At 36.8% G+C, this 25,827-nt stretch overlaps 1 protein-coding gene across 8 annotated transcripts in view; it reads left to right on the top strand.

The window, feature by feature from the left end:
* The window catches only part of BBX (BBX high mobility group box domain containing), a 274,404-nt gene that overhangs the window by 39,962 nt on the left and 208,615 nt on the right, over positions 1-25,827 (top strand). Inside the window, exon 1 of one of the 8 annotated variants that reach the window (XM_027582506.2) lies at positions 12,360-12,378. The exons of the other annotated variants lie outside the window; for them this stretch is intronic. The gene's annotated coding sequence lies outside the window, so the exon portion shown is untranslated. Of the gene's footprint in view, positions 1-12,359; positions 12,379-25,827 lie in introns of those variants that run through there. 8 annotated transcript variants of the gene reach the window in all.

Raw genomic sequence — 25,827 nt, 5'->3', positions numbered from 1 at the left:
CCTCTTTTTTTGTTTTTTCCTAAAGAAGCAATTAAATAGTTTGGCTTGAAAATCTTTCTTGCTTGCTCTTGCTATGGGCTTAAATTTGTAAATAAAAGAAAAGGCAAAAATGTTAGCCAAGATACTAAGTAAAGTCAACTAGGAAGTGAGAGATTTCTTCCTGATAAGCCATGAGACTCAGATTTAGTTGTATTTCCAGTTGTTTCAGTTTAGATATGTATAGTCATTTACTTCAGAAAGAGGTGTTGTAAGTACTCTGATTAATGGGGCTTGGAATGGCATTTTTGCAGTTAGCTCATTCTCCTTTTTCTGAGTCCAACTGTTTGTGACGTCAGAACACACTTCCACTTGGGGCCACTGCTTATTATTATTTAGAGAATGATTTTGTAGGCCAGAAGTTTCTGGAATTTATATTTGGCCACGGAATGAATGTGAATTTTTGCCAGAACAAACGAGGTGGATATTCTTGTCTTCAAAAGATAATACTGGGGAAATTGAGACATCCCTGACCAGTACCGTTCCCCTAGTCATGACAATTGAAATCCCCTCTGGTTGGAACCACTGTGCTAACTAACCTAAGTGGATCAAACGAGAACATGAAAGTCTGTACAGTCTGTATCTTAGGTGTTGCAAGGTGTAGAATAAGTGAAGTTTTGCCATTTCAGAAATGGATTCCTTGAATGCTATGCTTGGGACAGATTGTCCTGGTTATGTAGAACCCATTCCAAATCACAGTACAATTTGACATAACTCCTTAAAGGAGCAGTTTGTTAATATCTAGCAAAAGTTGAGAAATGTAGCAATTTTACATCTACTTATACTTTAGAGAAACTCTCAAGCATCTGCGCAAAGGCACATGTTTAAGGACATTCATGGCAGAATTGTTTTATAATACAGAAAACTGGAAACAGCGTCAGTGAAACACATACATTATGGTGCATTCACATGATGGGATAATTGTGAACCAATAAAAATGATTGAAGTGAATTTGTATGGCTCAATCTCAAAAACAGTGTTGACAGACAAAAAAAGCAAATTGCAGAATAATTTTTCTTTGTATCTCCAATATATGTTTTAGAAAACACCCACCGGGCACCTGGGTGGCTCAGTCGGTTAAGCGTCTGCCTTCGGCTCAGGTCATGATCCCAGAGTCCTGGAATCAAGCCCCACATTGGGCTCCCTACTCAGCGGGGAGCCTGCTTCTCCCTCTCCCTCTGCTGCTCCCTTTGCTGGACTGTATCTCTCAAATAAATAAATAGAAAAACCACCCAAATAATGCTATACATTGTTTAGCTCAAATTCATGACAGTGTCCGTTTCTGAGGAGGAAGGGATGAAGATGAATGGGACTAGGGAGAGAAAAATGGAGGATATCAATTTTATTTACATTGTTTGGTTTATTTTTTTAAAAAAAGGTCAAGTATATACTGTAGAAGGTTAAATTTTGGTGATATGTTCATGCATAGTTGTTATTTATCATTCTTTGCATTTTTAAAATTTTTTTCAAATGAAATATGAAGGGAAACACTTTAGTACTTGATGGTGTAAGTTGTTATTCTCAAGTGCATAGTGGGATAGATTAAATTGTTCTTTTCCTGAAATACCTTTTAGCTATAGATTTAATTTTCAGCAATGTGTTTGAAGAAAGTGATTGTGCTGTGTGCTGTTTCCTTGTCACATTTCCATGCACTAAGCCATGTTTTCATGATTCATTCTTGTACAAACACGTGTAGATCTGGATTCTCACACGTTGAAATAAACGCAGCTGTGTTTATTTCAGTGAGATTACATTCAAATAAACACACATGTGATCCCTTATGAGCGTGAACCCGTAAAACACTTGTTGATTTGGTTCTGAAATTGTGTGTTCAAATAAACACACTTGTTTTAAGGGAAGTTTCGCTTTACTCAAATGTTCATGCCTTGAACATGTGTTTTATAGTAGGCAGATGTAGACAATGAGTGTCTTAAAAGAAAAATAGTTCTTCAGAATCTGTCATTGCTTTAGACAAATACAGAGTATTTAATGGGCTGTTTTTTTTTTAAACATGTTGGTAGTTGTCCTATGTAAGTAGTTAATTAAAAATAGTTTTTTAATATCACAGTTTATATAATTCCTTTATTCTTGTAGGTTAGCTGAATGGAATAGAATTTTTAACAAATTAATATGTAAAATATATTTGAGTGTGTTTTTAAGAACTATTAATGATAAATTAGAAAGTGAGGGAGCTTTTTAAATTTTGGAAACTGCTTCTTGTTTAACCAGACTTGTAAATCTGTGTTTTTATATTTCAAATTTTAATTAAACAAATATAGCATAAAAAGTACCAGTATTTGAGGTTATCTTTTTTTACCAAATGAACCACAAGACTATAGCAGTCAGAGGCTTTTTTTTTCCCTTCCAAAATATGGGGAAATTTTTATGCGGTATTTTGCAAATATTTAGGAAGTAGACAAACCAACATCTGGGGTGTGTGTGTGTGTGTGTGTGTGTGTGTGTGTGTGCGCGCGCGTGTGTGACAAACCAACATCTGGGGTGTGTGTGTGTGTGAGACAAACCAACATCTGCGGGGGGGGGTGTGTGTGTGTGTGTGTGTGTGTGTGTGTGTGTGTGTGTGTGTGTGTGTGTGTGTGTGTGTGTGTGTGTGTGTGTGTGTGTGTGTGTGTGTGTGTGTGTGTTTGGGGGGGAGGGGCAGAGGGAGAGAAAATCTTAACCAGGCTCCATGCCCAGCACAGAGCTGGACCTGGGGCTCAATCTCACAGCCCTGAGATCATGAGCTGAGCCAAAATCGGACACTAACTGACTGAGTCTTTTAATGTTTAGAGTTTGTCTTCCCTTTCCCTGTAGAAAGGAAGCTTCATGAAAACAGGGCCTTTGACCGTTTTGTTTGCTGTCTGCATCCAGTGCTTAGAATAGGGTCTGGCATGTCTCGACCGCTCAATAAATGTTTGTGAATGAATGCTGAATGAAGAACAGATATGAACTTCCTTTTGACTTTTATTCCCAATGTTAATGTTTTTCCACTTACCCCACCAAGTCCCCCAGGCTAGCTATTTGATCAGTTAGGTATGTATTCTTTAGAATCCTTCAGTGCAGTCACCTATGTGTATATTTTCATAGAGGAAAGCAAAGTATAGTCACTGTTTCCTATACCTTTACAAAACTTGGTATTGTTAAACTTTAAAATTTTTCAAGTCTGATATGTGAAAATGTTACCTTGTTTTACTTTGTATTTTCCATAATAATTTTCCATGAAATTGAGCATACTTTCATCTATTAACTCCTTTTTTCTTTCCCTGAAATTACCAGCTTATATATACTTTGTTTTTGAATGAACTTTACATATGTAGCCAAATAAATATATTTTTTTTTGTCTAAATATATTAATATATATGGCAAATATTTCTCATAGTTTATTTTTTTGACTTTGTTTACAGTGGCATTTCTCATGGGGATGTTGACATTTTTTTAGTAGCCAACTTTATCAGCCTTTCCCTCTGTACTTTGTTCAAGAAGGTCTCTCCTACCCCCAGTATCATTGATACATGTACTCCTTTGTATATTCTCTTATACATATATCTCTTTGATTCTCATGTTTAAGCCTTTTTAAAAATCTGTTTACAATTTACTGTTAATGTTGTGAATCTTTATACTCCTCCCATCCTTCACCCCCTCCACAAAGGGGCAGTCAGATACAGTCCAGCCCTGTGTGTAGCAGGTGCTTTCTCTAAGTAATTTGAAATGCTTTTATGATGTGCCAATGTTTTGGGGTTGATTTTTTAACTTACATACTGTGTTCTATTGACGTATTTTTACATTTCTTTGAAAATAGTAGATTGACTTATAAAACCTTTATAATATCCCTCTTACGAGTTTCACTAATTTGTCAGTTGATGCTCTTACAGAAAATCAAATCCTAGGTTACTAATGATGTCTGCATCCAGTGTTCAATCTTTTACTTTTTCTGTTTTTCTTTATTTCTATTTTTACTTTTGGTTAATGCATTGGCTAGTACTTCTGGTATAATGTTGATTACTCCTAGTAATAGTGTACATCCCTTCTTTGTATATTTTTTTTTTACATATTTTAATGCATCCAGTATTTATTTCACTACTATGAATGATACTTTCTGTGTGCTTCTCCTAGATCCTCCTTTATCAGGTTGAATGCGTGGTAAAATAGTTTGTTGACCTGATCATGTCATTTTTTTCTTTTACACTATTAATGTGAGTTGCACTGATAAATTTTCTGATGGTGATCATCCTTATATTTCTGAGATAAACTCTACTTGATGTCACTCTTTTTATACTTGGTTTTAATATATTTTTAAATTTTACATAAGAATTCTACATCCATGTTGAAGTGTGATTAGACAGTTTTTCTTTTCTTTGCTATTTTTACCTGGTTCTACCATAAGGCTCACTTAGATCCTTAGCTTACATGGTTTCTTATATCTTTCTATGCTAGGAAATAGTTTGCTTCAGGTGAGAGTTATTTATTCTGAATGTTTATTAGAACTCCTATAACACTGTCCCAGGCTAGGTCCATTTTTGAGGATGTAGGTTGTTGGGAACTGTATATATATCTCTCTCTCTATATATATCTATATATAGAGATATATATAGAGATATAGATATTTACTTTGGTTATTGCATTGTTGGTTTTCTGCTTGTTCTTTGGTAAGTTTTGATAGTTTATATTATGTTAGGAAGCTATTCATTTCATGTAGACTTTAAAGTTTGTGGTATAAAGTTGTTCTTAAGTCTTCTAAAGCTTTAATCTTCTGTCTCTAGTTTTTCTCATGTGTTTATTAATTTTTCATCCTAATTAATTGTCTTTTTTGGTCTTTTTTTCCTTGTTCTTTTTTCTAGTGCTTTTCGAATAATTCATCTGTTTTCAAACTTTTATTCTCTAAAATGCCATGTGTTGCACTGTTTCCTAGGAGTACCGTTTTGATGACACTTCACAGGTTTTCTTATATAGCATGGTTATTGTCAGTTTGAAATATTTAAAAATCGCACTTTGATTTATTCTTTTACCATTATATCTCTTAGAAATATGGTTTAAAATTTCCAGTTAAAGATTTTGGGGGCTGTCATTTTATCATTGATTTCTCACTGGTTTCCTATTCTCATTCATTAGTGGATGACTTACAGGATAGCAATATTTCGGAATTTGTTAATATGATCATTATTCTGAATATTTCACGTGTCTTTGAAAAGAATTGATTTCTTCATAAGTAGGGTCCAGAGTGCTACATATTTATGTCTGTTAGGTTAATATTGTATCTGGTAGGGGCACCTGGGTGGCTCAGTCGTTAACTGTCTGCCTTCAGCTCAGGTCATGATCCCAGGGTCCTGGGATCGAGCCCCACATCGGGCTCCCTGCTCAGCAGGAAGCCTGCTTCTCTCCCTCCCACTCCCCCTGCTTGTGTTCCCTCTATCACTGTGTCTCTCTCTCTGTCAAATAAATAAAATCTTAAAAATAAATAATATATCTGTTAGGTTAATGTGAATGTGTTATTTGTATTCTTCATGGCATTACTTATTTTGCTTTTAATTTACTTGTTATTTTCTGAGAGGTATTTTAAAGTCTCCCAAATGTGACTGTGATTTCTCATTTTCTGTTATCTGAATTTTTTTTGTTATATATTTCCCAGCTATATTGTTAAATGTATAAGGATCAGTGACTATTATTCACTCTTGGAATAGTCTTTTGGACAAAATAAATATTTCTTTATCCCTTTTAATGATTTTTTCCTTGATTTCTTCTTTGTCTGTTGTTACTGTTGCTATATGTACTTTGTCTTTCCATTTGCCTGCTGCACAGTTTCACATCCCTGAATTTTAAAACATCTGTGTGTCATTTTGTTTTAGGTATGCTTTTTATGAATATGAACATAACTAGATTTTACTTTTTATTTTTTAATTTAGCCTGAACATATCTCTGATTTTTTTTTTAATTATCCTCTCTTCATTTCTACTTTTCAGACTTTTGTTGGAATGATCAATTTTCTCTGTTTTATGCTTTATTTGCTCTGCTGGTTTGAATAGCATACATGTCTTTCCTGTTTTGTGGTTACTTCTTTTGATTCTTTGGGTTTTTATTGAGACATAACTGACATACAACATTGTAAGTTGTACAGCATAGTGGCTTGACTTACATATAATATGAAATGATTACCACAATATGTGTAGTTACCATCCATCACCTCATATAGATACAAAAACATGTATTTTTTCCTTGTGATGAGAACTTTTAGGATTTATGCTCTTAGCAGCTTTCATATAGACCATTCAGCAGGTTAACATAGTCATCGTTTTACATATCAGATCCCCATCACTAATTTATCTTATACTGGAAGTTGGTGCCTTTTTAAAAAAAAAGATTGATTTATTTACGTGAGGGGGGGCACAAGCAAGGGGGAGAGGGAGAAGCAGACTCCCCGCTGAGCAGGGAACCCGATGTGGGGCTCAATCCCAAGACCCTGGGACCATGACCTGAGCCGAAGGCAGACACTTAACTGACTGAGCCACCCAGGCGCCCCATTTTTCAGTGTTTTACAATTAGGATCCTTCAATATGTACATAGATTAAATCTAAATAACAACATAAAGAATCAAGTAAGTTATGTTTAGTAGAGATAAAAAGTATTCTCCAAGATTTAGTAAAATTATCTGGTGTATTTGTCTAAACTCTAAATTTCCTGAGGTACAAATAATAAAATGTTTATGAAAATATGTAGGCTTTGAAAATGAAACTATAGATTAGACATAGTTATAGCTTTGTTGACTATTTTCAGTAGATTTTAGAGGAAATACACAGTTTTGGTTTTTCAGGACAGTTCTTTTTAAAATCCTCTTGTTGGTGTGTGTGGGTGGCTCAGTTGGTTAAGTGACTGCCTTCAACTCAGGTCATGATCCAGCATCCTGGGATCGAGTCCTGCATCAGGCTCCCTGCTCAGCAGGGGAGTCTGCTGCTTCCCCTTCCCCTGCTCATGCTCTCTCTTTCACTCTCGCTCAGTCTCTGTCTTTCAAATAAATAAATTAAATCTTTAAAAAAAAAATCTCTCGTTGTCTTAAGTACACTAACATTTTTTCGCACCATGTGTCTCCCATTTTTGGTTTGGAATGTAAACAAGGGCAATAAAAATAATTTCATAACTATTTTTTATTGAACACTCACTATGATAAGGCAATATGGCTTCAAGGATTTTATTACTTACTCTTCCCCAAAACTAGTGGTAAGAATTATAAACATCCCCATTTTATAAATGAGAAAATTGAGATCTAGAAAGATAAAGTAAACTCCATGATCACACAACTAACAGAGAACTACAGATTCAAATCCAGCATTCTCTTACTTCAAGATAACATTGTGTTAAATTATATATGGGTATAGGTTATGTCACTCTCTTTTGCAATATAGAAGCTTTAGATTGTTATTTAAGAAATACAATTTCAAGTACATATTTTTTATTATCTATTAAAGTTTAGGCTGCTCTTTGGAAATTATGAAGGATAAAGGATCATGTCATATATATTTTGGTACTCCTAACACCTAGCACAGTGTCATATATGATAATTATTTGTTGAGATGAAATAAAGGAAGTTCCTCATTAGGAGTTTAATGAATGAAAATGGGTAAAAAGGTATATAACAATATTTAAAAATCCAGCTTTCCAGTCACCACTATTAATTTGATTCAGAGATAAAGCCAAATGCCAAAGATCTCTTGACCCTTTGGTGTTGTCTTTCCACATTACAAAAATACAGATTTATTTTTCAGAAGGATGACTCAAGGCTGTAGAGGGCAGTGTAAGCCAATTCAAGTGGACTTTCTAGGCTATGAGGTGCTGTCATAGTTACTGTTGCCCAAATGTCCAGCTAGGTTTTAACACTAGCTAACCACTGACTGTTAGAATTGTTCTCAGATTTAAAAATAAAGAAAGATAAATGGAAACGTGTAATAGAACCAAAGAGTTAGGCAAACCTACAAATGAAGCTGGCAATTAAACATGCACTGTTTCTACTCTTCTAAAGTCTAGTGGCAAAACCAATACCATTACCTGGATGATCTAGGCCTCAAAGCATTTTTGTCTCAGTGAACTTGATGACAAAGTTTCTTGTAAAGAATTTTCTCTCCTCTTTAGTTGTCTAATCATATAATTTTAATTAAAAATAGTAAAACCCTCAGTTGTCTTTCCCTTTTCCTCTCCCCTCCCTCACCACTTTATGAAGGCATAGACTATTTAGTTGTGTATCACATTATAAGCCATACTAAATTTAGAACACATTTAATAATGTCACTTCAGGTGTATTTTTTTATTTTTTTAAAGATTTTATTTATTTATTTGACAGAGACACAGCGAGAGAGGGAACACAGCAGGGGGAGTGCGAGAGGGAGAAGCAGGCTTCCCACAGAGCAGGGAGCCTGATGCGGGGCTTGATCCCAGGACCCTGGGAACATGACCTGAGCCGAAGGCAGACACCCAACGACTGAGCCACCCAGGTGCCCATAAGCCATACTAAATTTAGAACACATTTAATAATGTCACTTCAGGTGTATTTGACATTCTCTCATTCTGTTGTCAGTATTCACAGACAGTTTGATTAGGATTTGTGTGATAATATCACTTTTCTGGGGAATAAGATGTTTTTGGTCTAAATTTCACAGTGAATGGCATAGCTTTTCATTTAGGGGGGAAAAAAAACCCAAAACAAAAACTTATCAGCTCACAAATATTTCAGTTCTGGCAAAATTGCCACCACTGTTGCTCACACTGACCATCTGATGGGAACGGATATCTACGGTCTAAAGAAGTGATGTACAGGATTATGTTCATTACGTTTTGTTACATGCCACATCATCCATCCATTTCTTTTAGGTTTTTGGTTTTAAGATAAATATAATTGCCAGCACTGAAAATTTCCTAAGTAAAAATCATATCTTTGATAATTGCTGATACAGTACTGGTCACTGGCCTGATTTCAGTGGGTGATTATGTCTAATTTAAACAATTTTAATAGGCATGTAGTCCTTGAGTAACATAACATCTTCACAGTTCTAATAAAAATGAAAACATAAGTTTTCTAAATGTAGACATATATGCCAGAAATGCAAGTCTTTCTTGTATGTTTGACTCTTTAAAATGTGGTAAGAACCAAGGAATGGACAGCTGGGAAGAACAAACTTTATATTTTTATATCCCGTGCATGTTCTTGTTTGATTTGCAGAACAATCTGTTGATAGAGTCATGGTTGCTATTGTTAACCTTTGCAGGTGGGGGGAAACTGGGGCTCAAGCAGTATGAGGGGCATGCTGACCCTGGGGTGGCTGGTAAATCACGACTACCTCTGGGTAGAATTAAATGGCTGTTTTACTATTTTGTTGGCACAGACATAAGTGATTTTTTCAGTATGTTTAAAAATCAAAACCCTACCTATATTTTGTACCAGAGAATACGTTATCTGGAAATTCTCAATAACATATAACTTCAATTTCTTGACCTCACCAACTTACTAACTTTGGATCAATTTTCTAGTTTTCAGTTTTGCATTAGAGGTCTTTTTTTGTTTGATCTATGGTATAGTTAAGCTTGTTTATGTATTTCATGCATACGAAGACCAAAATTTAAGAGGATATATAGAACTATGAACAAGAAAATGTTCATAGTTCTATAGGACCTTGTTCATCATTCTGTAGAATATAACAGCACAAAATTATAAGCTGAATAAATTTGTGATGGAGATTTACTTTCTGACATTCAATATTCTTTAGGTACAAGTCAACATTCAAAGGATTGATCTTTCTGGTCAGTTAATTTTTACCTTGTGAGTTTTGTTTTAGTATTAGGGTCTTGTGTCTTTGGCTACAAGGGACTGACCAAAACTTTTCTTAGGACTTTTTTTTCTCCCAAAGCTCTTTATAAACATTAAATCACAAGAAGAAATTTATTTTTTTACTGCATCTCTAAAAGGCACATAAAATTTGTTACCATACCTCCTATTAATTAAAATACTAAAAAGGGGCGCCTGGGTGGCTCAGTTGGTTAAGCGACTGCCTTCGGCTCAGGTCATGATCCTGGAGTCCCGGGATCGAGTCCCACATCGGGCTCCCTGCTCAGCAGAGAGTCTGCTTCTCCTTCTCACCCTCCTCCCTCTCATGCTCTCTGTCTCTCATTCTCTCTCTCAAATAAATAAATAAAATCTTAAAAAAAAAAAAAAAAAAAAAAATACTAAAAAGGATCTCTGAAACACCTGTTCCTCTCTAGAGGGAGGGGGTGGACCAGTGTGTGGTAATGTTGGTGAGTGTGAAGCAGAATGTGATTCACCTAGCAAGGAAGTAAATGCACATTTGTGGTTTTAAATTTATCAAAGCATTTCCAAAGAGAAAAAATCAGGAATAGAAGGAAGGATTGGAAGATAAAGATATTCTGCTTCTGTCTTGCAAGGAGAGGAATTTGAGGCTTCCTTTAAGTGTATGACCACTCAAGTTACTTAAACTCCCAAGTCTCCATTTCCTCATCTTTAAAACAGGATAATAACTTAAGTACCTGTCCCATTGACTATCGAAAGGAATAGTGAATGGCTTCTCTGCCTCTTGGCACATGGTATTCTCTAAGTAATTGATAATAACAGCAGTAGCTCTTGTTGCTGCAATAATCTTAAATGAAAATTAATTGGTACCTAAAATTCAGTGGTAGCAACAGGAGCGGACAGGAAAGGTTGAGTGAGTGAAGGGTAAATAACCAGACCTCGTAAGGGCTTAGCAACTGGTGATGTGGGGTGTTGAAGTTAGGGGGTACCGAGGTGACTATGGTGATTCAAATATGAGGGCTATTAAAGAGGTGGTGTTCTCCCTTACCCCAAGAAAGTCGGGTTTTCAGGGAAATATCAGTGAGGCAAAGCAGTAGCTTGAAAAACTCAGGATAACTTCTATTTATTGGACACATTTGTTTTAGTAAATTTGTGATTAACAGTCACCATTTTTAAATGCTTTGAATTAAAGTACATTTTGCAGGGATGGGGCAAAAGAGGGTGGTGTTCTGCTGCCCAAGTAATTCAAGTTTTCGGGACTAATTTGTTTGGCTAGTGAATGTTCTCCCTAAGCAGTCAAAGGGCAGAATTTCTGTTTAAAAGAACCAGCTCTTCTTTAAGACATATAGTATGTGGAAGTGTGGCCAGGTACATTCATCGCACTGTAAGAGGGAGACCGACCGCGGGGGGCGAGGGGGGGTAGTCAGGAAGCATGTAGGTGGGAAGGGTTTCCTGTTTCCAGGCAACAGACAGAGGAGCTCCAGCGAGAAAGCAACTTGAATATAAATTCATTCAGGAGAGGACATTTTACCACACTGCCTTCTAGCCGGTGGGGACACAGACTTGATTCTGGAAGATAGGGTGGAGTTTAAACTTCATTTGTCAATGGGTAAAGTTATTGGAACCCTGTTTCTCATCAGGTTTTGTGTGTACAAAAAATATCTGGTACTAGTGGCCAGGTTAGGATTTTATAATATGTTGAAAACAGTAGCACCTGCGTGTTTAACTCCTTTCTCCTTTTCCAGAAGCATGGGGCTTCCCGTGTTTTCGTTTTCCTGTCTGTCTGCTTAGAGAGCAGAGGGGCTCTTGGCCTTAGAGCAGGCTCTTTCCCTGCTGGCCTCCATCTGCAGGAAGGAGGGAGAAACACAGCACACTTAGCTCACTGGGAGGTGCTTCCTCCCCCCGGTGAGGCCAGCCCCACAGTTTCATGGGGAGCAGATGGGAGAAGAAGCCCTCCTGCTTCCTGGGCCATGGAAAGTGTGGGCTGGTCCCCAACTGGTGACATTTTCCCTGTCTCCTGAAATGCAGGAGGGAGGTCCACTGGGAAGAGTGGAAGAAGGCGTTTGCAGGAGGTAGCTACCTGATCGGGGTGGGTTAATTTTTTTTTCTTTTTTAAAGATTTTTATTTATTTGTCAGAGAAAGAGAGTGTGAGCACAAGCAGGGGGAGCAGCAGGCAGAGGGAGAAGCAGGCTTCCCTCTGAGCAGGGAGCCCGATGCGGGGCCCGATCCCAGGACCCTGGGATCATGACCTGAGCCGAAGGCAAGACGCTTAACCGACTGAGCCACCCAGGCACCCCTAGGGGTGGATTAATCTTGAGACTTTCAAGGTAATAGGAAAGGCAGTTGTTTAAATATTGGTCCCTCAAAGATTTTGTAACTGATACAGTAACTCTGTGGGGCTTGAAGGACCATCTCATTTTCTATTCCAGCCCTCGAGCACACGGGGAGTCACCGAGTTTATGGAGCAATGAGAAACCAGGGAAGGATTACACAGACTGGTGAAGAGTTGCCTGTGTCTTTTCTCACTTTCTCGCATTGTGTTCCCCCTAGAGTTGTGGAGGTCAGCTACTTTGCTTTTTTTTTTAATTTTTTTTTAAAGATTTTATTTATTTATTCATGAGAGACGGAGAGAGAGAGGGAGGGAGAGAGAGCGAGAGAGAGAAGCAGAGGGAGAAGCAGGCTCAGCCCAATGCGGGACTCGATCCCAGGACCCTGGGATCATGACCTGAGCCAAAGGCAGACGCTTAACCATCTGAGCCACCCAGGCGCACAAGCTACTTTGCTTTTAAAATCGGCTTCTCATTGTTTCATTCTACTGCTTATGTTTAAGAGTTTTCTTCAAAAAAATGTGAGTCAGGTGACAGGGCTTGTAAAGGCTTGAAAGCCCATCTTGCACTGGGAATTGTCCTGTGCTCCGACAAGAGGCGAAGGCAGGTGTTCTTGTTTGAGGGTCGGCCTGGAAGAGTTGTTAGTTTTATGGCTCAGTCTGAAGCCTTCCTGAGTAACACCTTGGGACTGTAGGTGCCTTCTGCTCACTGGTTTCATTACAGGGCCACACCAAGAGCTGTCCAGACGTTTAAGCAAACATGCAGAATCCGAGCTTTATATTGGATCCCCCTCTTGCCATGTGTCAGAAGATGAATCATCCCTTGAAGGGTCTAATCTGTCTCCTTATTGTCCTATCTGGAAGGGTCACATTATTTAAGTGTAACTCCTGAAAGCCTGGCAGGTCTTTTCAAACAAATGTTGATGGATACGCTGCAGTCCCTCCCATCTCAACAGATTTCTTTATGCTTCTTTCTTCATAGACACTTAACCTATGTGGAGGGTGCCTCTTTTATGACCAGAGAGAAGAAGTTAAAGAAGTTTAGTCCTCACGGTTTATATAGTTTGTTCTTCCCCAGTTCTGCAGCCAGGTTTTAGTCAGATGTTGAGCCGTATCCTCTTTGTAGCCCTGTCTTCATTCTGTACTTGAATTCTCCATATCCTCCGGGGACCTTAAGAAGTACCTATGGTGGGTTGAGTATCTTTTAAGTTTTACTATCATTTTCTTTAGAATTAATTTTTAAATCTGGTTTTAAGAACATGAGTTGGCAAGTTCTAGGGTATTTTTATTACTTATATAATTATATCTTTATGGCAGTGAATTTCCCCCCATGTAACTCTGCATTATATTTGAGAAGGCCATTTTCAATCAGTGCAGCAGATTTTAAAAAGCCGATCATCTTTTAGGTAAAATTTGAGTTACTTATGGCATTATATAGGCAATTAATTGAGTCTAGTTCATTTTAACTGCGTGGTATCATTTATAGAGTTCAAGTTCAGATATAGGAAATTATGAAAGGTTAATGTAATAAAAATAGACTACTGATGCATCATTCTTTTTTAAAAATGAAAAAATAAAGAGTTTAGTTTACCAGGAGATTATATTGCCTTTTTATCTGATTTTTAAGAGACATTGCTTCTGTTTTAGCAGAAGATGTCTCACATCTGGGACGCCTGGGTGGTTCAGTCAGTTAAGCGTCTGCCTTCAGCTCAGGTCATGATCCTAGTGTCCTGGGATCAAGTTCCACATTGGGCTCCGTGTTCAACAGGGAGTCTGCTTCTCCCTCTCCCTCTGCTGCTCCCCCTGCTTGTGCTCTCTCTCTGACAAATAGATAAAATAAAATCTTAAAAAAAAAAAGATGTCTCACATCCAAAGGTTTTTTGTTGTTAATTTTTCCCATTGTTATTCTCACTCCTCTCCTTCAGTATTGTCATCCTTGCTATTTCGTTGAATGTTCAAAATTGTTATACTAGCACATTCATGTGATTAATATACATTAACAATTTGTTTTATTTTGCTGAAGAGTCAAATGTAAGATTTCCACAAGGGATTCATTATAGTAAAGGAACATTATCTTTTGATGTCAGTTACACTAAACTTTAGTTGAATTCCGAATAGTTAAGTGTTTACCAAAAATATGAGTGGTACATGTATGCTATCAAGAAAAAATATCCCATGGTTTTAAAATACTAAACAGTCAATATTTTTAATAAGACTAAATTTCATGATTTAATCTTCTGTAATAATGCAAATAAATGTTTAAAATATGGAAGACCTAAAGTCTACCTGATATCTGATCTGAGGCTGACCTTTTTAATTGTTATTCATAAGTGAATTCATGAATGAATTTTGCTTAAAGAATAATCTATATTTAACTAGGAGCAAATTTAATCCAAGCTTTTAATTTTTCATGGAAGCTACTAGTTTTGTATTAAAATATCTTTATTTATTTATTTATTTATTTAAAGATTTTATTTATTTGAGAGAGAGAGAGAATGAGAGAAAGCATGAGAGGGAAGAGGGTCAGAGGGAGAAGCAGACTCCCTGCTGAGCAGGAAGCCCGATGTGGGACTCGATCCCAGGACTCCAGGATCATGACCTGAGCCGAAGGCAGTCGCCTAACCAACTGAGCCACCCAGGCGCCCTATATTAAAATATCTTTAATCATACTTTAATTTACTGAGCTTTTATAGAGTAATCACACTTAAGTTCTGAAGTGTAGGGTGGATAAAAGAGAAATCTAAGACATTTTCCCTGCATCCTAGGAAAGGAATAGCCTTTTCTCCATTTCTGCTCAGTCTTTTTTGGTGATATAGGTCAGTCTCATTCAAGATTACAAAATTTGGGGATTTCCCTTCTGTGATCCTTTATTTGTGCTTTGCTCCTAGCAAGTATGCAGTGAAAGGACCTTATTTTCTTCATTCTTTGGTCTTGCAGGGCCTAACAGTGCTTTGTACATACTAGACAGATAATAATTGTGGAATTAAGCAGAGATTTTTTAAAAAGTAGCTTTAAGAATGGAATTATATGCCAAATTATAATTAGTAGTTTGCTAATTGGATTCCTCTGCTATGGGCATGAGCTGTTGTTCAGTTTTTATAACATTGCATACATCCTTGGTATTTAATATCCTTGAGTTAGCTGTTTGCAAACAGAAATTTAAGATAATTTACTTGAGTTATACATAAGGAATGAAGTTTATCAGCAGTACGACAGAATTTATAGAGTTTATTAAATCTAATGCTTAATCCTGTACCATGTTATCTAAGAGTAGTTGTCTGATTTTTTTAAAAAGAATTCTGCTGTATCATTATTACCACTATTACACATTTTAAAGTAGAATTTAGAGTATATCAATTTGTATACAGTGTTACTACATCTGTAAGGGCACATGTTTATTTTAGGACGATATGTATGTATATGGGCCAAAATACTTTTTTTTTTTTAAAGGATCTCTAACTTAAAAAAAAAGTCTTTATTTCAAAGATTTAGGAAGAAGCAATCACTTCTTAGATTGTTAGGACATCAGATATTTTGGCAAACTTTTTCTTTAATAAAATATTCATGTTAACCTGGTAAAAGTATTTTTAAAGTACTTTCTGGGGTACCTGGATGGCTCAGTCGTTAAGCGTCTGCCTTTGGCTCAGGTCATGATCCCAGGGTCCTGGGATCGAGTTACGCACTGGGCTCCCTGCTTGGTGGGGAGCCTGCTTCTCCCTCTCCCACTCCCCCTGCTTGTTGTGTTCCCTCTCTCGCTCTGTCAAATAAATAAATAAAATCTAAAAATAAAAATAAAAAGTACTTTCTATAGGTAGCAAGTGTTTTGCAAAATTGTTGTATGCTTTTGGAAACATTTGGCAAAAATTTGTGCAGTTTTTACCTAAAGAATTTTCAGTACACATATGGCATATATAGAAACCTTTTTTTTTTTTTTAAGATTATTTATTTGAGAGAAAGAGAACACAAGCTGGGAGAGAGGTAGAGGGAGAAGCAGGCTCCCCACTGAGCAGGGAGCCCGATGTGGGGCTCCATCCCAAGACCCTGGGATCACGACCTGAGCCAAAGGCAGACGCTTAACAGACTGAGCTACCCAGGTGCCCCTATATAGAAATCTTTTTTTTTTTTTAAGAATTTATTTATCAGAGAGTGAAGAGAGAGAGTGAGTGAGCAAGCAAGCATGCATACAAGCAGGGGGAGCAAGAGAGGGAGAGGAGAAGCAGGCTGTCTGCTGAGCAGGGAGTACCCTGCGGGGCTCGATTCCAGGACACTGGGATCATGACCCCAGCCGAAGGCAGACGTTTAACGACTGAGCCACCCAGGTGCTCCTAGGAACTTTTTTACACAATATTTTTCTGTCCCCTGGGAAGTTTGTATCTTTGGACCACCTTTACCCATCTCTTCTGTTTCTAAGTCACATTGTATTTAGTTTCATCCAGGTGTCCAGACAATGTTTATAAAATTAAGTTGTTTTTTATTAAAGTATTGATTTTTTAATAAAATAATTGAAGTTATGTCTTTGTGATTGAAAAGTTGTTTTAGCCTGTCAGTTAAGTAGCCATCTTTAAAAACCCACAGCCACCCAAATGCCAGACAATTAATACTAATTTTAGGACAGCTTCCAGACATGAATTTCAACAAAGGAGAGGACTTTCTCTGTTTTTTGTTTTTAATCGTGAGTGAATGGTTCTTTACTTACTAATGTCTTACTAGTATTATTACTATAAGTATTACCGTCTTACTAGTATTTTCTACTTTAAAGCCATTGGCATGTAAATAATAAGGTAATGTGCTAATGTTCTGTCACTGGCACTGTAATGCCAGTTAAAATGTAATGATTGCAAGTTTAAGTGCTAGAATCTTTTGTTTTTAATAGTTTTTAACTCTTTGAAAGTTTAAGTTTAAATGTTAAACTTTTGACGATGATAATTTCCCTGCCTTGCTAAACAGAATTTAATAAACATAATTTTACTTTCTTTGGTATTTCAAAATCACTGTTATTGCTGTTAGGATTAATGGAATGGTGTAGGTATGTGTTATGGAGATATGTAGTGCTCTTTACCACACTATAAATGCTCTGTGTTGCTGTTCTTTAGAGAATGATCTGTGCTTTTAATCTTTTTTTTTTTCCCCTATTCCCCCATTTTTATCCTGTTTCCTTTTTGACTCTTCTCGAGACTGTTAGCAGCCCAGTTATATGATTCTGCTAAGATAATGAACCATATCGCAACAATGATCAAAATAAAAATCAACATGTGGTGAAGTTGAAAGGCCTGCCTTTAAGTATGGAACTTGTTGGGTATTAATAAAACAAATCTTCGTTGTTCAGAGGACTTTCTCTGATTTCTTAAGCCTATGATCTTTTGTATTTTGAATAATCTCAGAAGTAGAGTCTCTGATTGACTTGGATGTTAGTTACTCTGCTAGGTTTCTTGGTGTAACTCTGAGGCATGAACCTCACAGATACCTAACAGCAACTCAACTGCTTATTTTATGAATAAGGAAACAGCATAAATGAATGATTTGCACCAACAGTGCAGGATACTAGATTTTTGGAGTAATTAATGCTTTATTTATTACTTTTAAGAGCAAACTGAGTCACTGAGAATAGTTTTAAAATGTTAATTCATGTTTTAAAAATAATAGTAATATGTTAATGCTTTTCTTCATTATAACCTGATTTCTGCTGAGCCTGAGTAGATTAATGGTTCTGCAAAACAGTCTTTGAGTTTTGATTTCTGGAACTATCTTTTTTTTTTTTTTTTTTTAAGTCTTTTTTGTTTTTTACAAACATGCTAGTCATTTCAATTTTTGGGGTGAATTGTACTTTTAACTTACATATAGTATCTCAAATATAATTAATTCTGAACTTCAGCTAATTTTGCAGTTTGTTTTTAATATCTGAATCAAATTATTGAAGTGATTACTATTTTTTTCTTTAGTTTTACATACCTTATAGAATCAAAGTTAATAGTTCTCAATTTGTCAATTATCAAAACACATTTTTCCCTTCCTCCCTGCCTTCCTTTCTCCCGTTTCTTCATTTCCTCCTTCAAATGTTCATGTATAGAATGCTACGTGGTGGATACCAGAGAGCACAGCCCCTTAACCTTACATTCTACTGAAGACAGTTGATGTCAAATAATTACTTATGCATTATTTTAATTCAAAGTTTCATAAATGCTTAAAAGCAGAAGAATGGGTTGGGTAGTAAAAGAAATACTCTAAGTGAGGAGCTGACCAAATCTTTAGGAGCAGGGCCGGCTTCTTTGAGGAAGTGATGTTTCAATTGAAATCTGAATTAGTAGGCTTTTAGGAAACAAAAATGCGGGAGAGAGTATAGCAACAAGGCCTGTAAGTGGGCAGATGGAGTGGCATGAACTCCTACAGGAGCTGAGTGAGGACAGGCCAGGAGGCAGGAGGGAAACCAAGAGAATGTCAAGTCAGTAATCCCAAGTGGAGGAAACAGTAAGGTATGGATGTGAACCCACTGCTGCTTTTAACAGTCCATAGGCCATTGGTTGTCTTACAGGAAGTCATTTTTGAAAAATGGAGGGTGTGAGAGCTGCCATACAGCAGTGGATTAGGGGCAGGTAAGAAGGGAGAAAAAGGTGATAGTTGGCTGTTGGCAAATTTTTCGAAAAGTTTCACTTGGAAAGGAGGAAAAGAGAGTCAGCATAGTACCTGGAGATGGAATTGGGAGCTGATTATGCTAAGATAAAAAGGAAATATCTGTATTTCAAAGTGGAAAAAAATAGCTTCTCAAAAGACCCATACTGCATATGTGACAGCAAATACAATTAAAAAGTCTTTAAATTACTATATTTTTGATAATTCTGATGTTTATAAGAAGCCTTTCTTTCCATTTATGGTTCTTTTAGTTAACTCAGTACTACAAAAATATGACTGTTTATTTTTCTGTGGGTCTTTGTTTTCATTAGAAAATGTTTTATCAAAATTTATAAATTTTAATGATGCTAAATTGGCATGAGCCACTTGAAATAATAATATTTCCACAATAAGAAACCTATATTTTATATATATATATATATATATATATATATATATATATATATATATATATATGAGCAGTTCTGGAAAACTAAAAAGTGAATTTATTTTAATTATGTTATTAAAGCACAGTAGGAGGATACGAGAGAACAAGATGCTTGGTTATACTGTATTTACTGCAAAGAGGTCAGTAACCCCTAAACTAAGCAGTTCCAGAACCTTCAGATTTCAATCTATAATTACTCTTATTGGTCAGATTCACACTTTACTTAAAAGTTTTGGACATTTTCGTGAAAGAGCAATAAAAGATCAAATTGCAGGTATATTTTCTGATGCTCTTTCTTATACCTTTAATGTTAAACAAATGTTCTCTTTTTAAGGAATGTAGAATGTAGAATCAGAAATGTTAATAATAAATAAATAGAGGGTAATTATTTGGCCAAGATGATTCATCCACATGGTTCTCTTAAATATCAGTAATCTATTTTAAAGAGCTTATTTATATATTATTAATTATTTGTCCATCAGAGAATTTAGGTTATAGGCAGAGAAATGTAAAATTTTTAAGTTTTAAGAGTCATTAGCATTTGAATATTAATCAGGAATGAACTTTGATTTAAAATATTCAGTCTGTTGTACATATATATCTGCCCATAAATACACATGAATTCTTTTTTTTTTTTTTAAGATTTTATTTATTTATTTGACAGAGAGAGACACAGTGAGAGAGGGAACACAAGGGGGGGGGTGGGAGAGGGAGAAGCAGGCTTCCGGCCGAGCAGGGAGCCCGATGTGGGGCTCGATCCCAGGACCCTGGGATCATGACCTGAGCCGAAGGCAGATGCTTATCGACTGAGCCACCCAGGCGCCCCCATGAATTCATTTCTTGAGCGATAACTCTTCATTGTGTTTTTTTTTAGATCTGGTTTCTTAAACTTGAGCCAAGTAGTAGACATAGCCTCAGGTGTTAGCTAGTTCTTAATGAGCATTAAAATTTTTTTTATGTTTTACTTAGATGATAAATGTGAAAGAAATAGTGTATTTTCTAGGTGGTCTGATTAGTTAACTTATAACTGAAATTACTATTGGATTTTTATCTCAAAGTTTGCATTTCTGTTTATGATACTGTTGACAATTAAATGTGCACCTACAGTGAATTTTTTAGCTATTAAGACCATATTCCTTAGACTGCAGTTCACAGTGTTGTCTGTGGATTTCTTTTTGTTGTCAAGGCTAAGTAAGTTTGAGAAACGGTGTCCTTGATTATGGCTTGTGATTATTGTGTCCAGTGATATAAGCAGGTGATTTCACACTGTTGAGGGCTTTGCCATTTTATCTTGCTTTATTTAAAAATATATTCCACCACTTCCTCTGAATGTTTTGAAAATTTTTTTTTTCTTTTTTTTTTTTTTTACAGATAAATGAACTTAGTTTTGGTAAGCTTTTGGAAATTTAGTCACACAAATTGGAATGATTTGGCTCTTCTTGTACTTTAGATAATCTGGACTAGAAATTGCTATTGTCAGAATTCCTAAAGAAGTAGTAAAGAATATGTTACAAAGTTTTTCAGGTTGCTGCCTGCTGTTAGTTATTAAGTGTTGAGACCTTGTCCTAAAGGAGAAATTATATGGAGGCAGATGCTTGCTGGAGCCAGGCAGAGAGCATGACTGTGGGAACTGGGCATTGGGTAAGTGGATAGGAGATAGTGGGGATCATGCCTTAACTGCAGACGCCTGCTCTGAAGTCACTCAGATTCATTTTCATCTTCACTGGGCAGGCCACACCAACACAGATTTGCAGGCTGTAGGCTGTTGAGCCTCAGACTAGTAGGGGGAACAACTTAGTTGGGGAAAGCAAAACTTGGAGAGAAAATGGTTCTATCTCAGAACCAGTTTGAGGCAGTTTTTCATTCATTTATTCATTCATCCTTTTTTTTTTTAAATTTTATTTCTTTGACCGAGAGAGAGAGAGAGAGAGAGAGAGAGAGAGAGAGAGAGAGAAGAGAGCACAAGCAGGGGGAGCAGCAGAGGGAGAGGGAGCAGCAGTCGCCCCTCCAAGCAGGGAGCCCGATGTGGGGCTCCATTCCAGGACCCTGGGATCATGACCTGAGCCGAAGGCGGAGGCTTAACCATCTGAGCTGCCCAGGCGCCCTGTTCATTCATCCTTCTGTCCATTTATCATTTCATCCATTCTTCTGTCCTCTTCATTTATACACATATTAATTTACTCATCACTGAAGTACCTATTATATGCCTGGTTTTAGACACAAAACAGAATCCTTGCCTTTAGTAATTCATAGTTTTACAGCAAGTTGGCAGAAAGCCAACCAGAAATAGTACAGAAAACACCTTGTTTTAATAATATATCTCACTGCCAAATTATTATTATCTTTTTGCTTACCTTCTTTTCTTCCAAGGAGAGTAGGAGCCTTATCTATTTTGTTCTTTTTTCCCATTGCTCAAAGCAGTTCCTGGTATACAGTAGGTATTAAGCAACTATTGAATAAATTGAATGAATGAATGAATGTTTTGATTGTTTAATAAGACTTTATGGAGGGGCAGGGATATGAACCAGATCCTAAAAGATGGTCAGATTTTGAATAGGTGAAGAAAGGAGCAAGTGACTGACGGCCAGAGGGAGCTGTATGAACAACATGGTCACAAAGTAAGGATTGGGGCCTGGAGCCATGGTGGTAGGGGACAGAAGGGTAGACAGTAGGGTTAGTAAGGAATCCAGCCTGGATTGAGCAGCCATTTCACGTTGGAGAGAAGCCAGGAGCTAATCTGGTAGAATGAGAGGTGGACGGCATGTGCACTAAAGAAGCAGTTTGGTTACTAGCATGGAATCACACATTTCAGGTTAAAAATCCTAGTTTACCACCTGTAAACTGGGTAACTTTGTTCAAGATGCTTAATTTCTCTGTGCCTGAGTTTCCCTATTCCAGTAAAAAAAAAATAATTCAGCCATTAAGAATATGCTCATCAGTATTTTTTTGTTGTTCATCAATATATGTATTTTTAAAGATTTTATTTATTTATTTGACAGACAGCAAGAGAGGGAACATAAGCGAGGGGAGTGGGAGAGGGAGAAGCAGGCTTCCCGCAGAGCAAGGGAGCCCAATGCGGGGCTCGAACCCAGGACCCTGGGATCATGACCCGAGCCAAAGGCAGACACTTAACAACTGAGCCACCCAGGCGCCCCTCCCCTGTTCATCAGTATTTTTCATAACATGAGGAAATGCTTACGTTGTTTTTCCTAGAACTAACATATGTGAGTAAAAAAGAATGGGGTAAGAATCGAACATATAGAATGATCTAAAGGCAGAGTACCTATTTATGTGCCAGGCTTTGGGGTTACAAAAAAAAATACTGGATGTCAAACATGTCCATAGTGTGATTATAGGTGATATTTATTTTAATTTAAAAATCACGTATATAGGCTACTCGTGAGCATTCATGAATGTGAGAAGTTAAAAGCTCCTATATTAGGTAAGAAATGAATGATGTTTACAAAGGACATCTGTGTTGTCTGAGTTAGTGATAGTGTGTTACACCCATTTTCCCTGCCCCACGAAACTTCCATTTGGCCTTTTTGACATATCCACTTAGAACCTTTAGACGTCATTTTAACCTCTTTCTCTTATTTTTAAAATTTCGTGAGGAAAACATTTTATTTGAGCTTATTATACTCAATGAGTATATATCTTTGAACATCTACTATTTGACAAATTATCTTGTTGTACTCTCAGAAGATAAAGAGATGCACTTGGCTTCTTACCCTCCAAAAGCTTATAAAAAGAACCGATAAAACAAAGCTATTAGATAGAAGAAAATAAAGAACATTTGAAGCTGTTTAATTCTAATTCAGAACTGAACTGAACAGAACCTGGAATTCTCCAGGTTTTCCGCCTCCTAATTCAGTGACCTTTCCCTTGCTTCCAGAGAGCCTTCTTTATCAAGTTACTTGGTTCTCCAGATATTTATCTGAAAACAAAAATACAACAGAGAAGTGATCACTGATTCATGTACTCCAGCTGCTTCCAACTCATCAGCACTGGTTTAAGCGATCAAATGATTCTTGGAACTGTTTCAGGAAGTTCTGCCAGAGGAAGTAGGAAAGCCCGTGTGGAGTTGGGTTTTGAACAGTGCCCCATAGCAGTTCAAAGTTTTAGAAGTGCAATTGTGCTCTTCATTTTCTCTGGGAAGATATCTAGGAAGGCAGTCGAATCTGACGATTGCTCAAGTACAGAAATACTTCAGTATTGCTCTATGCCTGTTTTGAGTGTCTTGGCCTTCATAATCACAGAAAAGGCACTCAGATATATTTACAAAACAAAATTTGTTTTAAAAGGGTGATTTCCACAGTTTGGCTAGAGATTTTGCATCATGTTCCGTGAATTTTGATTCGTTCTTTCATGCCTTTGTTTTGGTGCTTTCCATCATTTTCCCAGGACTGTATAGCTTCACATATCATATAGAGTTTATAGATACAGAGTGCAATCTAGAGTTTTACCGTTTCAAATATGAAGTATTTCCTTGAAGTGGACCTTTGTAAACACTTGAATGTATTTTCATAAGTAACCGTTCTGTGGGACCAGTGTGTTGTACCACATTTAAGCATGAAGATTTATAAATCAGGTAATTAGTTATATGCTTTGTAATATGGTTAAGCATAAAATTATTTGTACAATGTTTATATATATGTATCTGTTTTACTTCGGTTTTCTAAATGTTCACCCCTCTTATTTTACCAGTTTCTCTTTTATTTCTTTAAGTGACTTTAAAGTGTAAGCTCCATCCAGAGCACCTCCTGCCTACACAGGTGACTCCCTCTCTTCATATAGGGCTGCTTGTTTCTCCCTCTCACTTCTGAGACCTTGTTTACTTGTTATTTACTCCATCATCAAAAGCTCCTCCATTGGGCCTGTGACCAGGACTTGGGTTTGGAAGATAGTATGAGATGAGGGTTTCCACTTCTCAGTAACAACACAGCTTGTGTGTGGTCCCAAACAGAAGTCACAGCTTTGCCTGTCCTAGTATTACCGGAAACTTCGTTCCTGACCTTTCATGACCTTGCCTCCTTAACACAACCCATAATGCCTCCAGTTTCCAGGCATTATCCACTCTTGGGAATTGACCAATTTCCTAAAGGTTAATGCCTTTCTGGAGAGATTTTTTTTTTTTCCCATAGTCTTAAGGACAGAATTATAGATTAAGGATAGAATCATATCGTTAACTTTTAAGGTATACATTCCTTCTTCTCTGGTGTTTGCATATTCTAAAAGAAGCCTTTTTTTTTTTTTAACTACAGCACCCATCTAAAGAAAAAAGTGAACTTAGATAATTTTCCATTGAGCCTCTTGATGGTCTTCATTTTTCATAGGACAGTGAAGAAAGTTAGAAAAATAGTGAAAGAGTAAAAGGGATCAGAACAATGGTTAGAGAATTCAGGGAACTCTGCAAGTCCAATAAAAGGCTTAAAAAGATTTGGTTTAAGATGCAGAAACAATCAGGTGCTCAAGGTGAGTAGGAGGGGGAGGAGGCCTTTTAGAAGCATGTAGAATTCCTCCTCTCCCATAAATTTTAAATTAAAAACAATTTTTTTTAAAGATTTTATTTATTTGAGAGAGAGAGAGAGAGAGCATGAACATGGAGAGAGGGAGAGGGAAAAGCAGACTCCCCGCTGAGCAGGGAGCCTGACTCCGGGCTCCATCCCAGGACCCTGGGATCATGACCTGAGCCACCCAGGTGCCCCCTCCCATAAATTTTATACTGTATTGATGAACAAATACATTTCTAAACTCTCCAGTATATGCTAAAAGAACCTGATTTCAAATAAGAAAACCTAGTTCAAGGCTTGACTTTTCAGCTCGTTACGTAGATGAGATGCTTGACCTCTCTGGATCTTAGGGTCTGTTTCCATGAAATGGAAATAATATTTATCTCAGTAGTTTTCTCTGAAGTGAAAATATATTGTAAAATATGTTTGCTAAATTTTCATCAGTAAAAATTGTTAGTGTATTATAGAGCCATCTGTGCCCCTTAGAAGTGACTTACTGAATTGTGACTTACTGCATTGACAGATGATGACTTTCAAATAGGGAACCTCTTAGAGCTAGAGAGGTGTTAGAGTATAGGAGAAATAAACCTTTTTTAGGGGGAAAGTTGTCAGATTAAAAGGAACACACAGGTAAGTGATATGTAATCTGATTTGATAGAACATATTTCTACCAAAATATGATTTATTTATTTGTAAGGAACTATAAAAATTAACAAATGTTACAACTCTCAGTAATGGTACGCAGTTAAAAAAGGAGTACTGAAATTTTATACTTGATAATACTCTATTTTATTTTATTGTATATTTTTTAAAGATCTTATTTATTTGACAGAGAGAGAGATAGTGAGAGCAGGAACACAAGCAGGGAGAGTGGGAGAGGGAGAAGCAGGCTTCCTGCCGAGCAGGGAGCCCGATGCGGGACTCAGTCCCAGGACTCTGGGATCATGATCTGAGCCGAAGGCAGACGCTTAACAACTGAGCCACCCAGGCACCCTACTCTATTTATTTTAAAAGGTCTTAATACTAATAGAAATCCTTCCTTGAGACAGAGTACTTGACTGTAGGTAATTGAAATGTCTTTCACAAAAGTAAAAGGAAAATATTTGTATGTGGTGA

Source organism: Zalophus californianus, chromosome 1, assembly GCF_009762305.2.
Source record: "Zalophus californianus isolate mZalCal1 chromosome 1, mZalCal1.pri.v2, whole genome shotgun sequence".
Taxonomy (NCBI): domain Eukaryota; kingdom Metazoa; phylum Chordata; class Mammalia; order Carnivora; family Otariidae; genus Zalophus; species Zalophus californianus.
Note: the sequence above shows the minus strand (reverse complement) of the source record. Positions and strands in the feature narration are given on the sequence as shown.